The sequence below is a fragment of the Lolium rigidum genome, chromosome 3 (genome assembly GCF_022539505.1).
Source record: "Lolium rigidum isolate FL_2022 chromosome 3, APGP_CSIRO_Lrig_0.1, whole genome shotgun sequence".
NCBI classification, from domain to species: Eukaryota; Viridiplantae; Streptophyta; class Magnoliopsida; order Poales; family Poaceae; genus Lolium; species Lolium rigidum.
The window spans coordinates 316,750,860-316,768,655 of record NC_061510.1 but is presented as its reverse complement, the minus strand read 5'-3'; positions in this window follow the sequence as shown (position 1 = coordinate 316,768,655).

Below are 17,796 nucleotides of genomic sequence, written 5' to 3'. Positions count from 1 at the left end.
AAGTTTCAGCAATTGCTTTCAACTTGTAACATGTATATCTCATGGATAGTTGTCAACATAAAGCAATATAACAAGTGCAATAGGTAAACATGTAAGAATCAATGCACACAGTTGACACAAGTGTTTGCTTCTAAGATAGAAGGAAGTAGGTAAACTGACTCAACATAAAGTAAAAGAAAAGCCCTTCGTAGAGGGAAGCAAGGATTAAATCATGTGCTAGAGCTTTTTAAGTTTTGAAATCATATAGAGAGTATAAAAGTAAAGTTTTGAGAGGTGTTTGTTGTTGTCAACGAATGGTAGTGGGCACTCTAACTACCTCATCAACCATACTTTCAAGAGCGGCTCCCATGAAGGACGTTATCTCCACCAGCAAGGTAGATCATCCCTCTTCTCTTTTGTTTACACATGTACTTTAGTTTCATTATTTATGGATGACACTCCTCCCAACCTTTTGCTTACACAAGCCATGGCTAACCGAATCCTCGGGTGCCTTCCAACATTCACATACCACGAAGGAGTGTCTATTTGCAAAATTAAGTTGCTTACTGATAGATCAGGGCAAAGCATGTGAAGAGAATTATTAATGCAAGTTGATTAATTGGGGCTGGGAACCCCATTGCCAGCTCTTTTTGCAAAATTATTGGATAAACGGATATGCCACTAGTCCATTGGTGAAAGTCTGTCTGAAGTAAATGACAAGATCGAAAGATAAACACCACATACTTCCTCATGAGCTATAAAACATTGACACAAATAAGAGATAATAGCTTTTGAATTGTTTAAATGTAGCACATGAAGTATTTGCTTGGAATGGCAGAGAAATACCATGTAGTAGGTAGGTATGGTGGACACAAATGGCATAGTTTTTGGCTCAAGGATTTGGATGCACGAGAAGAATTCCTCTCAATACAAGGCTAGGCTAGCAAGGTTGTTTGAAGCAAACTCAAGTATAAAACGGTGCAGCAAGACTCACATATGAACATATTGTAAGCATTATAAGACTTTACATCGTCTCCTTGTTGTTCAAACACCTTAACCAGAAAATATCTAGACTTAGAGAGATCAATCATGCAAACCAAATTTTAACAAGCTCTATGTAGTTCTTCATTAATAGGTGCAAAGTACATGATGCAAGAGCTTAAACATGATCTATATGAGCACAACAATTGCCAAGTATCAAATTATTCAAGACATTATACCAATTACCACATGAAGCATTTCCTGTTTCCAACCAAATAGCAATTAACGAAGCGGTTTTCAACTCCGCCATGAACATTAAAAATAAAAGCGAAGAACACTAGTGTTCATATGAAAAAGCGGAGCGTGTCTCTCTCCCAAACAAGCATGAATTTATTCAGAGAATGAAAATAACAAAACAAAAATAAAAGCAGACAGACGCTCCAAGTAAAGAACATATGATGTGACCGAATAAAAATATAGTTTCAATAGAAGAAACCTGATAAATTGTCGATGAAGAAGGGCATGCCTTGGGCATCCCCAAGCTTAGACGCTTGAGTCTTCTTGAAATATGCAGGGATGAACCACGGGAGCATCCCCAAGCTTAGACTTTTCACTCTTCTTGATCATAGTATATCATCCTCCTCTCTTGACCCTTGAAAACTTCCTCCACACCAAACTCAAAACAAACTCATTAGAGGGTTAGTGCATAATCAAAAATTCACATGTTCAGAGGTGAGACAATCATTTTTAACACTTCTGGACATTTCCCAAAGCTACTGGAAGTCAATGGAACAAAGAAATCCATCCAACACAGCAAAAGAGGTAATGCGAAATAAAAGGCAGAATTTGTCAAAACAGAACAGTTCGTAAAGACGAATTTTTCAGGGGCACTTAACTTGCTAAGATGAAAAAGCTCAAATTGAATGAAAGTTGCGTACATATCTGAGGATCACGCACGTAAATTGGCAGGTTTTTTTGAGTTACCTACAGAGAACCCTGCCCAAATTCGTGACAGACAGAAATCTGTTTCTGCGCAATAATCCAAATCTAGTATGAACCTTGCTATCAAAGACTTTACTTGGCACAACAATGCAATAAAATAAAGATAAGGAGAGGTTGCTACAGTAGTAAAAACTTCCAAGACACAACAAAACAGTAGCAAAATAAATACGTGGGTTATCTCCCAAGAAGTTCTTTCTTTATAGCCATTAAGATGGGCTCAGCAATTTTAATGATGCTCGCGCAAGAAATAAGAGTTGAAGCAAAAGAGAGCATCAAGAAGCAAATTCATAACACATTTAAGCCTAACCCACTTCCTATGAAAAGGAATCTTGTACACAAATAAATTCATGAAGAACAAAGTGACAAGCATAGAAAGATAAAACAAGAGTAACTTCAAAATTCTCAACATAAAGAGGGGAAACTTAATATTATTAAGATGCATATAACCATGTTTCCCTCTCTTATAATAACTTTCAGTGGCATCATGAACAAACTCAACAATATAAGTATCACATAAAGCATTCTTATTCACATGCATAAAAGTATCATTACTCTCCACATAAGCATAATCAATTTTATTAGTAATAGTGGGAGCAAATTCAACAAAGTAGCTATCATTATTATTCTCATCAAGTGTAGGAGGCATAGTATAATCATGATAAAATTTACTCTCCATAGTAGGCGGCACCAAAAGACCATTATCATTATAATCATCATAAATAGGAGGCAAAGTATCATCAAAGAAAATTTTCTCCTCAATGCTTGGGGGACTAAAGATATCATGCTCATCAAAACCAGATTCCCCAAGCTTAGAATTTTACATAGCATTAGCAACAATGGTGTTCAAAGCGTTCATACTAATATCATTGCTACTAGCATGCAAATAAGGTTCCATAGGTTTTTTAATTTTCGCATCAAACCATCCATGTCTTAACTCAGGAAATAGATTAAAAAGCTCACAGTTGTTTTCCATTATGCCTTGCTAGTGTAAAACAAGAAACAAAAAGATATAATTGCAGGATCTAAAGGAAATATCTTCGAGCACTCACACACCAGCAACAGTGCTACGAAATAGCTTAGTAGTCGGAGGATGTGAATACCTTTTACCTTACCTCCCCGGCAACGGCGCCAGAAAATATGCTTGATGTCTACGCACGCTTCTATTCCTGTAGACAGTGTTGGGCCTCCAAGAGCAGAGGTTTGTAGAACAGCAGCAAGTTTTCCCTTAAGTGGATCACCCAAGGTTTATCGAACTCAGGGAGGAAGAGTTCAAAGATATCCCTCTCAAGCAACCCTGCAATCACGATACAAGAAGTCTCTTGTGTCCCCAACACACCTAATACACTTGTCAGATGTATAGGTGCACTAGTTCGGCGAAGAGATAGTGAAATACAAGTAATATGGATGAATATGAGTGGTAATAGCAATCTGAAATAAAGATGGCAGCGAGTAAACATGCAACAGAACAGTAAATAAACGGAGTTTCGGTGCTTGGAAACAAGGCCTAGGGATCATACTTTCACTAGTGGACACTCTCAACATTGATCACATAACTGAATAAACAAATACTACTTTCTCTACACTCTCTTGTTGGATGACAAACACCATTCATTGTGTAGGGCTACAAGAGCACCTCAATGCCGGAGTTAACAAGCTCCACAACATTCGATGTTCATATTTAAATAACCTTAGAGTGCATAATAGATCATTGCAATTTAGACCGAGAACTAACATAGCGCACACACTGTCACCATTACACTATGAAAGGGGGAATAGATCACATCAATACTATCATAGTAATAGTTAACTCCATAATCTACAATAGATTACAATCATAACCTACGCCAAGTACTACATGATGCACACACTGTCACCATTACATCATGAAGGAGGAATAGACTACTTTAATAACATCACTAGAGTAGCACATAGATGATATTCAACTAGATCACAAAGCTCATGATCACATAAAGGTCACATGGGAGAGAGAGATGAACCACATAGCTACCGGTACAACCCTTAGCCTCGAGGGAGAACTACTCCCTCCTCATCATGGGAGACAGCAACGACGATGAAGATGGTGGTGGTGTCGATGGAGAAGCCTTCCGGGGGCACTTCCCCGTCCCGGCGGCGTGCCGGAACAGGGACAAAACAGAGACTTTTGTCCCCCGAATCTTGGCTTCGCGATGGCGGCGGCTCTGGAAGGTTTCTCGTACCGTGGCTTATTCTCTTAGGGTTTTCGCGACGAAGTCCTTAAGTAGGCGGAAGGGCAGCCTCGGAGGGGCCCTGGTGGGACCACACACTAGGGGGGCGCGCCCCCCTTGGGCCGCGCCGCCACCATGTGTGGTGGCCCTGGGCCTCTCCTCTGGCCCCTCTCCGGTGTTCTGGAAGCTTCGTGGAATTATAAGATACTGGGCGTTGATTTCTGTAATATCCCAGTATTTGGGATTACAAAAAGAGAGGAAACAGATGTGTGCATTGCATTCATGCATAGAAAATCCGGGGAATTTTCGCGTTTTTGTTTAAAACCATGAAAGTGATCGAGGTTTCTTGCATCGATGGAATCGAGTTAGTCATTGATGTGGGTGTGACAAATTTCGACATGACCTTTTTTTCATGTGTTTTGGGAGATCAAATTTGAATCGAAATCAAATATAGATAATTTGAATTCAAATAAGAAATTGAATTGAATTTGAATTCCAAACTATAATCCAAAATACAATATGTAAAAGTGATAATTCAAAATAGATAGATAATTTAAACCTTATTACAATTATCATAATTCAATCATTTACAAGCTCCGAAAGAAATAGAATATTACAAAAGTAATAAAGAGAAAATCCTAAACTAAATCTCCATCTTCCAAATATCTCCCAATCTTCTTATTCTTCCCCTGCAAAAGAAAAAGAAAGCAAAGGCAAAAGAGAAATAATATTGGGTTAATATTAAAATGTTTGTCTCCATATTTGGGAGACATTTTAATATCGGAGACTAGCTAATGAGAATTAGGAACTTGTCCTAATCCCCAAATAGTGATTAGAGGGATTTAATCATACTTTGACAGCATATGGATCAACCAAGCATAGTTGAGTCAATCTTGGATCTTGAGGCAACATGGAATAAAGGCAACCGGGGACTAAAGCAACACTACTTGATCCATATCAAAAGGCAATAATAATTGATTCACTACTTGAGGCAACAAGGCAACAGTTTTTATTCCCTCTAATGTAGCTAGAAACCATAAAGCTCACCATCTTATTTATTTGGATCATGTTTGACATGGAAGGGTCAAAATGATCCTAAGCACTTAATGCAAAGTCAATTGCTAATTAAAGTCTAATTAATACTTGAGATATCAATATTTAAGCTCATCAATTGAATCCATTTAGTCACAGTGGACCAATAGGAGATATACACTTGGTTGTATCTCAAATAAAGTCCAACAAGGGATAAGTACAAGGTTGAGCCGTGCCTTGCAAATGAGGCAAACAAAGTCAAGTTTGCAACCTGCACATGGAGAGGGAGCAACCTACCTAGTAGCTCACACACACACACATGCAATCTCTGTGTTGTCACAAGCATAGGAATAGTTCAGCCGTATATAAACAGCCCAGCAGCTGTCCTACCAGCTCTTCTAGCACATGCAAACTTATCCCAGCCGCACCACATCTTGAGCACACCAGCAGAATCATCTGCAGCTCCTTCACAATATCTCCACTAACCAAACCAACCAAATCATATCAATAGTTCAGTTGATAGCAATTAACCATTCATCAGCTATATCATAAAGAAGCAGATCAGGAAGTAAAGAGGAGCAGGCATGCTACCAGAAGCAAAGTATCACAGAAGCTAGAAGAACCAACCGGCTATCAAGCTATAGAGCAACAGGTAGAGACCAACCACTAGCTTAAATATATCACACAATATCTGTTCTTCCATAGACATTTTCGGGGAAATAGAACCATATACACAGTAAAATCATCTAGCTACCCTTCAACTAGGTTTTCACCTAGGAAGACAGAAAGATATATTCCTCTCAGATCTGCATAGAGGTGCTATGTTGAATCATCATAGAGGATAAAATAAGCAACATATATTTGTTCTTATTTACAAATAGTGCCTCAGCATTTGCATCACTGGCAAGGCTACAAGATCAAGCCAAATCTGTTCTTATCAGTTATAACTTTTCAAAAAGGGGAACATCATGATCCACCAATAAAATCCAACCATGCAAACATCATCTCTAGTTGATAATCAGCAACTAGATCATATTCAAGAACTCAGGAAAGGCATCAGTTTGTGTACTCCAACACATCTACTGTTCCATATCATTTGTGCATCTAATTTATTCATCACCATAAGCAGCCAGTATTAATCAATAAGCTCCAGAATTCTACTTAGGGTCCAGGACATTCATCCCAGGCCAACCAAGTAGTATCCTAGCTGCAGCTAAGCAACTATATATAGGTATGCATACAAGCCGACCCACAAGCCACTAGATCTAGAGTGCTGATGATAATTCATCATCCAAACAGAGGCACAGTATAGGCACAACAACAACTAGAGTAGCTAGAGTAACAGCCAACAAATTCTAGAGAATTATTCGGAGACTAGAAAATACTCCAGGCCATCAAGTAAGTTATACAGTAGTAGCTGCAATATTGAAATCATCAGCATGTTTGAGCTAAATTAAAATTAAACCGCAGCAAAGCCACCATAAGTAAGCATATAAGATCACAGCCAAGCTACCCAGCAAAGTATCAGCCTGTTCAGTTTCATCAGTTTAAGATAGTAGCAAGCCATGGATGAGCTGATCATCCAAAATGAGGGACCCCACTAATTACTGGGCAATTATAAATTTGCAATTACAGAATCAAGCAATTTATCACAAGGAAGCCATCAAACAAATTATCAAGCCACAGTAATTCTAGTTCATTGCTTAAACTCAACTATGAGTTAAATGGGACACCAATTTATCACAGTAAAACAAATATGTGTGGTTGACTAAAACCATCCAAACGGGGGCACCACACAGAACATATAGCAATGATCATTGAACCAGAGTATTACTAGCTTAAGTCCACACCTCACTGATTCAGTATGCACATAAACCACTAGGAGCTAGACCATAAGCATATCCAGCACATAACCAAATCATAGTATTGGAGCACACCAACAATTGGGCATATGTAGAGAAGGGAAGAAGAATAGCTCACAGTGTAGTAGAAGCGTAGTCGCAGCCGTCGACGCCGGGGTTGCGCCTACGGCACCGTCCAGCCGGCGTCGAGGTCGAGGATGAAGTCGTCACCACAGCACCACCAGCACACGGACGCCGGGGTTGCACACCAGTGGCCGTTCCGCCGGCGTTGAGACGGTGGTCGACACATGACCAACAGCATCACCGCACCACCAGTACACCGCCACTTGAAGAATTAGAGAAGCCGGGCAGGGCGGAGCCGAGCTGGGGCTCGGAGCGCTCAAAGAGGAGGTCCATTTCGCCAAGGAGAGATAGCCGAAGGCGTGGGTGCGCGAGCGCCGTGTCGGCGACCTAGCCATCGCAAGCTAGGGTTAGCCACAGGGTCGTGTGCGAGCACAAAATGGCGTCGTGGCGGCGGGTGTTGACGAAGGAGTTCGTGGCGGAGCTGGGCCGGTCGACGGCGCCGGTGGATGCGACCGGCAGAGCCGTACGGCGGTGCGTGCGTCGGCGACGCACAGGTGCGGGGCGCACAAGGGGAGCCGAGGAAATCAAATCGATCAAGACAGAGATGTAGAGCGCGACGAGGTGGTCCAGAACCCCACCTCGCCGGCGACGAGGAAGGCCGGAGGTGGTCAGGGAAAACGGCGGAGGCGGCGTCACAGCAGGGGTCGGGGCGAGCGAGTAGGAACTCGAGGATCAAATCGAGCAAAGGGAGGTTGTAGATCAACTCGAGGCGGGCCAAAACCCTATCACACCGGCGCTAGAGTCGGCCGGGAACGGCCGGGAGGAGATGGGCGCGTGGCGGAGCCATGGCTGCTCGTGAATGTGCGCGTGCGTAAGAAAAAGAGAGACGGAGACGGCGACAAGAGACATGAGGCTCGGTTGTGTACTTGTGTTGGACTCGTATCTGTGCGTGTATGACCGGACTGGGTATATGCGTACGTGCACAATTGGCCTAATAACTCATCCGATGCGTACGTGTGTGTAACACTACATGCATATGATTAGTACTTAATACTTGCACACGCTTGTGTAGGTTCAATATTTACACTCTAATAAAATTATCCACTAACCTTGTATAATTGTTTGATTATGACGTAAAGATTATAAGATTACTTTAAAGTCCCTTGAAAAATACGTAGTAATACCTACAAATCTCAAATAGAATTTTTTAAAATGTTTGAAATATAATTCCAGCCTTAATAATGCAATAAATATTATCATTATGACTCAAACATAATAAACTAAATAAACCTTTGTTTTAATCAACAAACATATGAACCCTTATTACTATTAATTAACTCCTAAACCATGTATTTCCCTTATAATAAAAGCCTTTACTTTAAACCCTTCAAGCCAATTGAGATACTTATATGATACACTTCGGAACCTTAATGTCCTATAATCCTAGAATTGTATATGTTAACAACTCAATTACTACCATTATGTAATACCGTACCTAAACCTAATAAACTAAATCTAATACCTCTACTTATAGATCAATAGCGAATTATAGTACCCCTAGAAGCAAATAACACTCTCATGAAAGTACTTATTAGTCCTTAAGAAATATATTCTTCCAAAGTTATTCTTTTAGATATGTAACAAGTAATCACTAAAACACACATGGTAAGTCTTTAATGAATAGTTGTATTTTGTATACTAATCATGTGCCACCTATAAGCAGTTGTGTGTTACTATGTTATTCAACTTATAAGATGTCCAAATTAACCAAAATCCTAATAATAAACTTGTTTGGGAAACCACTCTAAAAAGTGCAACACATCCTAGAGAAATCATTACAACTCATCAATCCTAAATCAGTGGGGTTAGGTTACACTCGGAACGATTGCATCTCATACTATGCATTATAGCATCTTTGCCAGTTCTTTCAATATTGTCTTTACCGGACGATGATGCTATTTCAGAATTTGGAGTTATTGCGTATCGAAGACCTTGTCTGCATAATCTTGCAGTCAAGAAAGGCAAGTTCATCACTTGCTCATGCCATTTGAGTATTTTTACCAAATTACTTGCAAAGTACTATGTTTATCACTATTGCATAAAAAACAAAACCACTATTTTCATAACTATGAATATGACTATGTGGTGGGCAATGGAACCATGGATTGTGTTGATATGGTGAAGGTTCCATTGCAAGGGTTTATATCCATCTAGGATTAAACAACAAATGTCGTCCAGTGATTCTTGTGCCGTAATACCCGTGTTAACCATAAGATCTGGAGTGGGACGGAATAGTCAATTGTATTTCCACCTCTTGTACATCAACGGATGTGATTTACCGTAGACCCTTGATCCAAGAGAGGACAAGCGGTAGGGTGGGGGTCCCGTTGAAGTCCCCACGGTTATTGCGGTCTATGATGGGTTGCATCTCCCGATGAAGGAGTTCATGGTAGAGACCTGAACTGTTGTCGTGGTCGGGGGCCGTCCTTAATTGGTATAAGAGCACCGGCGAGGACCCAGGGTCGGAGTTTGCAGCAAAGGGTGGGTGTATGAGGTAGCGGAGGAATATGATTGGCTATGATCTTATACCGGACCTCACACCAAAGGAAGTGTGGACGGGGAATATGCCCGGTTGGCACCAAGGTTAAGATCTCTTATGGCTAAAGCAACACACCTCTGCAGAGTGTAATGAATCGTGACCTGTCACTCCCTGTTCCAGGTTTTGGAAATGCGAACGCTGCCGGAAAGGAACTCCATGAAGTTCTAGTAAACCGGTGAAGGTTGACGGACATAGTTCTTCTGAATAAAAGCAACCTCTTGAAGAAATGGTTATGAAAACCTGCATTGGTATTAGACTTTCTGGTCTAATGCCGTAGCTAGTGCATCAAACACCTCTTTCCCATAATGAACTTGCTGAGTACGCTCGTACTCATCCCACTCTTAAATCCCCTGCTTAGATATGGAGGCATCGAAGGAGGATCTACAGTGCAACTTGAAGGCCGATGAGTCAACAACTACTTCAAGAGACAGGACCCTGTCAGAGGAGTCAGTTACCACATCCAACAAGGAGAAACCTAGAATAGCAATAGAAAGGAACTAGCTTCCTAAACTTAGCTCATATTTAGCTAGAATCTATTTATAGCCTCTGTAGCTAGTTAAATACTCTACAAATAGAGTTCGTGATAGGATTAGACTACGAGTCGTTCTTCTGGAGTTTATTTGCAGTTTTACCTCATTGTAAAGTAGGAGGCTGTGATGATCTGATGTAACAGAGTCTGTGTGTAATTCTATAGACATACCTTGGACCCGCATATGTTTCTGTTGTACCACTCTGAGCGATGTAATACTAGTGGAACGGTGTTTCATTGGTGTTATATCAGACTTGCATACTACACCATGCAGTGGTATGCCGGGTTTCGTCCAATTCCGAGAATATTTCCTTACTAGGATTTCTGAAACCAAAAACAGCAGAAAACAGGAACTGGCACTTCGGCATCTTGTCAATAGGTTAGTTCCGGAAAACGCATCAAAATGATATAAAGTGTGAACAAAACATGTAGGTATTATCATAAAACTAGCATGGAACATAAGAAATTATAGATACGTTTGAGACGTATCACATATCAATCAATATGCGTCATTAAAGTCATACCAAAGAACAAAATCATACATGACTCTATATCTGCCACCCACCATGAAAATTTTGCAAATTAGTCCCTCCATTATTTTTGTATTGTGACAGAGGATCCATTCATTCCAATGATTCTCTCTCACACAAAAATCAAATCACCCCAAATTCGATGATAGGTAGGAGCGGCTCAACACATCACCACAAGATTCAATTAGATTTAATTTGCTAGGTCCCACATTGAAGCTAGGTTAGAGGAGTATCACAACATGTTGAACCCACTAGTGTAAAGGGTTGAGTATAGTGCATATCAATAAATAACGAATGTCAAACCCATGAAAAACGAAACGAATTGGCATGTAACATTGCAGTAAACTAAATTGTAATAGGTGGAATTGATGAGTAGTAATTATTTTGAGAAGGGTTATGGTTTAAGGTTTACGAAAACAATAAAAATAAAAGTGAATATGGTTCATAGATGGCCCAATCACCAGATTGTGATAGGAGACAAGACTAAAGTTGTACATGATAAGACCCAAACATTGCAGGCATCGAAATGAATTGATTCTAGATATATAGTTCCATAACCACTACTTTAAGACATACTCCCCCGTTTCAAAGAATAAGGCGCACTCGGTTTTCGTATTTTTTGTTTGACCAAGAATTGCTTCAAATTTATAAAGATTGTTTGTTGTGAAATTAGCATCATTAGAAAGTACTTTTCAATATGAATCCAACAATAGTAATTACATATAATATAATTAAGATTGTGTTGTTTATTTTTTATGGTCAAAATTCATTTTAGAATACGCGTGCGCCTTATTCCTTAAAACGGATGTAGTATATTATAATATGTTCTTACCTTGGCAGAGTCAACCCTACACGCTCCTAACCACGTGGAATTACACCCAAATGATATAATATCCCTCACTACTCTCTTCGTCCTTAAATAAGTGGACATCTAGCTCTAAACTGTGTCCACAAAAGAGTGTACTCCTATCTTTTCAAAGCACTTTAATTGTTTTTCTCTCATCGCACGGAAATCAAACCTAATAATATTGACCACATGTTCTCTTTGTTTTCTACATGCACTTAGCTCAATGGAGGTGAAAGAATTAAATAGGAGAGATGCATCTTCCCAATGTATTTTTACTCCACTTCATAATTTATATTGAAATACCCGCATGTACACTTATTTATGGACGGGGGAGTATATCAATGTGAAATAAGGCACTCGTAAATAGTACTAAGGCAAGTCCTAACCATACCATGAAGTTTGAGGGCCATGTGATTTCCCAAATGATAAATCCAGGATTTGATCTCCAACCTTCCCTTATCGGTTCAGTAAAATGTGGTTTAATCCTTTTAGCCATAAATGGTGAAGTGGTGTGCAATCAACATTCACGCATCATCATTTTAGAGTTAGAACTTAGGAATAAAACACAACAAAATCTAATTGCATAAGCATATAAAAATCAGTACACTATGTTTTCTTATACCCTCGGTAACAAAAATAACAACTTAGAGCAAGTTCAATAGTATAGCTAGCTGTTGGATATAAGCCAAGTGAATGCCATTTATAGTTAATTTAGAGTCAACATATACAATAGTGAGCTATAAAAATGTAATACTTTATTAATATATGGCCCATATTTCACTCTCACAAAGTACCTAGGAGCACGTGCTAGAGCTAGATCTTGCATAAGAGGCCACTCTCCTTCTATCTCCTCCTCTCTCTCCTCCAACTAAGCAATAATATACTATTTAATCCATATAGCCAACTGATTAGGATTTATTGTACTCGCTCTCGTAACGACAAAAGCATGACACTAATTAGACTACTCATAGTGCAAGTAACTTGAGTACTAACTTCGTGTCCAACTTAGCAAATTTGCTTATGTGGTAACGAGTTAATGAGGAGAGAGGAGAATGGAGTAACATAGCTAGTTAATGTAACACCATACTTTTCAAGATACAATGAGTCTACAAGCCAATTAATTAAATCATCTTTGATATTATTTTAATGTTACTAAGACTACTCACAATGACAGTATCATAAGTAGTATTATGCACTACATGCATGCAAAATGCTGATGTGTCATATCAATTAATAATGAAAGAGATGATAGTGGTATCATAGGTAGCGCGTGAAGCACACGTCTGTTGGGAACCCCAAGAGGAAAGTGTGATGCGTACAACAGTGATGCGTGCAGTTGACACACGTCCGTTGGGAACCCCAAGAGGAAGGTGTGATGCGTACAACAGTGAGTTTTTCCTCAGTGTGAAACCAAGGTTATCGAACCAGTAGGAGTCAAGAAACACGTGAAGGTTGTTGGTGACGGAGTGTAGTGCGGCGCAACACAAGGGATTCCGGAGCCAACATGAAACCTGCACAACACAATCAAAGTACTTTTCCCCAACGAAACAGTGAGGTTGTCAATCTCACCGGCTTTCTGTAAACAAAAGATTAAACATATGGTGTGGAAAATGATGTTTGTTTGCGAAGAACAGTAAAGAACAGTATTGCAGTAGATTGTATTTCAGATGTAAAATAATGGACCGGGGTCCACAGTTCACTAGTGGTGTCTCTCCCATAAGATAAATAGCATGTTGGGTGAACAAATTACAGTTGGGAAATTGACAAATAGAGAGGGCATAACAATGTACATACATATCACGATGACTACTATGAGATTTAATCAGGGCATTACGACAAAGTACATAGACCGCTATCCAGCATGCATCTATGCCTAAAAGTCCACCTTTGGGTTAGCATCCGCACCCCTTCCAGTATTAAGTTGCAAACAACAGACAATTGCATTAAGTATGGTGCGTTGATACGTCTCAAACGTATCCATAATTTCTTATGTTCCATGCTACTTTTATGATGATACTTGATGCGTGTAGTTGACACGTCCGTTGGGAACCCCAAGAGGAAGGTGTGATGCGCACAGCGGCAAGTTTCCCTCAGTTAGAAACCAAGGTTTAATCGAACCAGTAGGAGTCAAGAAGCACGTTGAAAGTTGATGGCGGCGGGATGTAGTGCGGCGCAACACCAGAGATTCCGGCGCCAACGTGGAACCTGCACAACACAACCAAAGTACTTTGCCCCAACGAAACGGTGAGGTTGTAAATCTCACCGGCTTGATGTAACAAAGGATTAACCGTATTGTGTGGAAGATGATTGTTTGCAGAGAAAACGAGTAAAACAAGTATTGCAGCAGATTTGTATTTCGGTATTAAAGAATGGACCGGGGTCCACAGTTCACTAGAGGTGTCTCTCCCATAAGATAAAAGCATGTTGGGTGAACAAATTACGGTCGGGCAATTGACAAATAGAGAGGGCATAACAATGCACATACATGACATGATAAGTATAGTGAGATTTAATTGGGCATTACGACAAAGTACATAGACCGCCATCCAACTGCATCTATGCCTAAAAAGTCCACCTTCAGGTTATCATCCGAACCCCCTCCGGTATTAAGTTGCAAAGCAACAGACAATTGCATTAAGTATGGTGCGTAATGTAATCAACAACTACATCCTCGGACATAGCGCCGATGTTTTATCCCTAGTGGCAACAGCACAACACAACCTTAGAACTTTACGTCATCTGTCCCGAGTGTCAATGCGGGCATGAACCCACTATCGAGCATAAGTACTCCCTCTTGGAGTTAAAAGTAAAAACTTGGCTGAGCCTCTACTAGTAACGGAGAGCATGCAAGATCATAAACAACACATGTGTAATAACTTGATAATTAACATGACATGGTATTCTCTATCCATCGGATCCCGACAAACACAACATATAGAATTACGAGATAGATGATCTTGATCATGTTAGGCAGCTCACAAGATCCAACAATGAAGCATAATGAGGAGAAGACAACCATCTAGCTACTGCTATGGACCCATAGTCCAGGGTGAACTACTCACTCATCACTCCGAGGAGCGACCATGGCGGTGTAGAGTCCTCCGGGAGATGAATCCCCTCTCGGCGGGGTGCCGGAGGAGATCTCCAGAATCCCCGAGATGGGATCGGCGGCGGCGTCTCGATAAGGTTTTCCGTATCATGGTTTTTCGCATCGGGGGTTTCGCGACGGAGGCTTTAAGTAGGCGGAAGGGCAGAGTCGGGGGCCGGGACGAGGGGGCCACACCATAGGGCGGCGCGGGCCCCCACGGGCCGCGCCGCCATGTGGTGTCGCCACCTCGTGGCCCCACTTCGTGTGTTCTTCGGTCTTCGGAAGCTCCGTGGAAAAATAGGCCCCTGGGTCTTTGTTTCGTCCAATTCGAGAATATTTCGTTACTAGGATTTACGAAACCAAAAACAGCGGAAAACAGAAGCGGCACTTCGGCATCTTGTTAATAGGTTAGTTCCAGAAAATGCACGAATATGACATAAAGTGTGCATAAAACATGTAGGTATCATCAATAATATGGCATAGAACATAAGAAATTATCGATACGTCGGAGACGTATCAATACTCACATGTTTTATACACACTTTATGTCATTATTACGCAATTTTCGGCACTAACCTATTGACGAGATGCCGAAGAGCCAGTTGTTGTTATCTGCTGTTTTTGGTTTCAGAAATCCTACAAAGGAAATATTCTCGGAATTGGACGAAATCAACGCCCAGGGTCTTATTTTTCCACGAAGCTTCCAGAAGACCGGAGGGGATACGAAGTGGGGCCACGAGGGACCGTACCCATAGGGCAGCGCGGCCAGCATGGGGCCCGCGCCGGCCTATGGTGTGGGGCCCCCGCGCCGCCTCCAACCCTACCCTTCCGCCTACTTATAGCCTTCGTCGCGAAAACCCCTGTACCGAGAGCCACGATACGGAAAAACTTCCAGAGACGCAGCCGCCGCCAATCCCATCTCGGGGGATTCAGGAGATCGCCTCCGGCACCCTGCCGGAGAGGGGAATCATCTCCCGGAGGACTCTTCATCGCCATGATCGCCTCCGGATTGATGTGTGAGTAGTTCACCCCTGGACTATGGGTCCATAGCAGTAGCTAGATGGTTGTCTTCTCCTCATTGTGCTATCATGTTAGATCTTGTGAGCTGCCTATCATGATCAAGATCATCTATTTGTAATGCTACATGTTGTGTTTGTTGGGATCCGATGAATATGGAATACTATGTCAAGTTGATTATCAATCTATCATATGTGTTATTTATGTTCTTGCATGCTCTCTGTTGCTAGTAGAGGCTCTGGCCAAGTTCATACTTAATGCAATTGTCTGTTGTTTGCAACTTAATACTGGAAGGGGTGCGGATGCTAACCCGAAGGTGGACTTTTTAGGCATAGATGCATGCTGGATAGCGGTCTATGTACTTTGTCGTAATGCCTTGATTAAATCTCATAGTAGTCATCGTGATATGTATGTGCATTGTTATGCCCTCTCTATTTGTCAATTGCTCAACTGTAATTTGTTCACCCAACATGCTATTTATCTTATGGGAGAGACACCACTAGTGAACTGTGGACCCCGGTCCATTCTTTTACATCTGAAATACAATCTACTGCAATACTGTTCTTTACTATTCTTCGCAAACAAACATCATTTTTTCACACCATACGTTTAATCCTTTGTTTACAGCAAGCCGGTGAGATTGACAACCTCACTGTTTCGTTGGGGCAAAGTACTTTGATTGTGTTGTGCAGGTTCCACGTTGGCGCCGGAATCCCTACTATTGCACCGCACTACACTCCGTCACCAACAACCTTCACGTGTTCCTTGACTCCTACTGGTTCGATAACCTTGGTTTCATACTGAGGGAAAACTTTCTGCTGTACGCATCACACCTTCCTCTTGGGGTTCCCAACGGACGTGTGTCAACTGCACGCATCAAGGATTTTTTCTGGCGCCGTTGCCGGGGAGATCAAGACACGCTGCAAGGGGAGTCTATCACATCCAATCTCTTTACTTTGTTTTTGTCTTGCTTTACTTTATTTTATTTACTGCTTTGCTTGTTTCTCTATATCAAAAATACAAAAAAATTAGTTACTAGTTTTACTTTATTTATTGTTGCGTTCTCTATATTAAAAACACAAAAAATTAGTTAGTTGCATTTACTTTATTTAGTTTGCTTTATTTATTACTGTTAAAATGGATACTCCTGAGAATTTGTGTGACTTCACTAGCACAAATAATAATGATTTCCTATGCACACATATTGCTCCACCTGCTACTACAGCAGATTTTTTTGAAATTAAACCTGCCTTACTAAATCTTGTTATGAGAAAGCAATTTTCTGGTGTTAGTTCTGATGATGCTGCTGCCCATCTTAATAATTTTGTTGAACTTTGTGAAATGCAAAAGTATAAGGATGTAGATGGTGACATTATAAAATTGAAATTGTTTTCTTTCTCCTTAAGAGGAAGAGCTAAAGATTGGTTGCTATCTTTGCCTAAGAATAGTATTGATTCATGGACTAAATGTAAAGATGCTTTCATTGGTAGATATTATCCTCCTGCTAAAATTTTATCTTTGAGAAGTAGCATAATGAATTTTAAGCAATTGGATAATGAACATGTTGCTCAAGCATGGGAAACAATGAAATCTTTGGTAAAGAATTGCCCAACCCATGGACTAACTACTTGGATGATCATCCAAACCTTCTATGCAGGATTAAATTTTTTTTCTTCGCGGAACCTATTGGATTCAGCTGCTGGAGGTACTTTTATGTCCATCACTTTGGGGGCGGCAACAAAGCTTCTTCATAATATGATGATCAACTACTCTGAATGGCACACGGAAAGGGCTCCACAAGGTAAGAAGGTAAATTCTGTTGAAGAAACCTCCTCCTTGAGTGATAAGATTGATGTGATTATGTCTATGCTTGTGAATGGTAGATTTAATGTTGATCCTAATAATGTTCATTTAGCTTCATTGGTTGCTCAAGAAGAGCATGTTGATGTGAACTTCATTAAAAGTAATAATTTCAACAACAATGGTTATAAGAATAATTCTGGTAACAACTATAGGCCATATCCTTCTAATAATCACTACAAGAAAAGTTGCCATGGCCGACG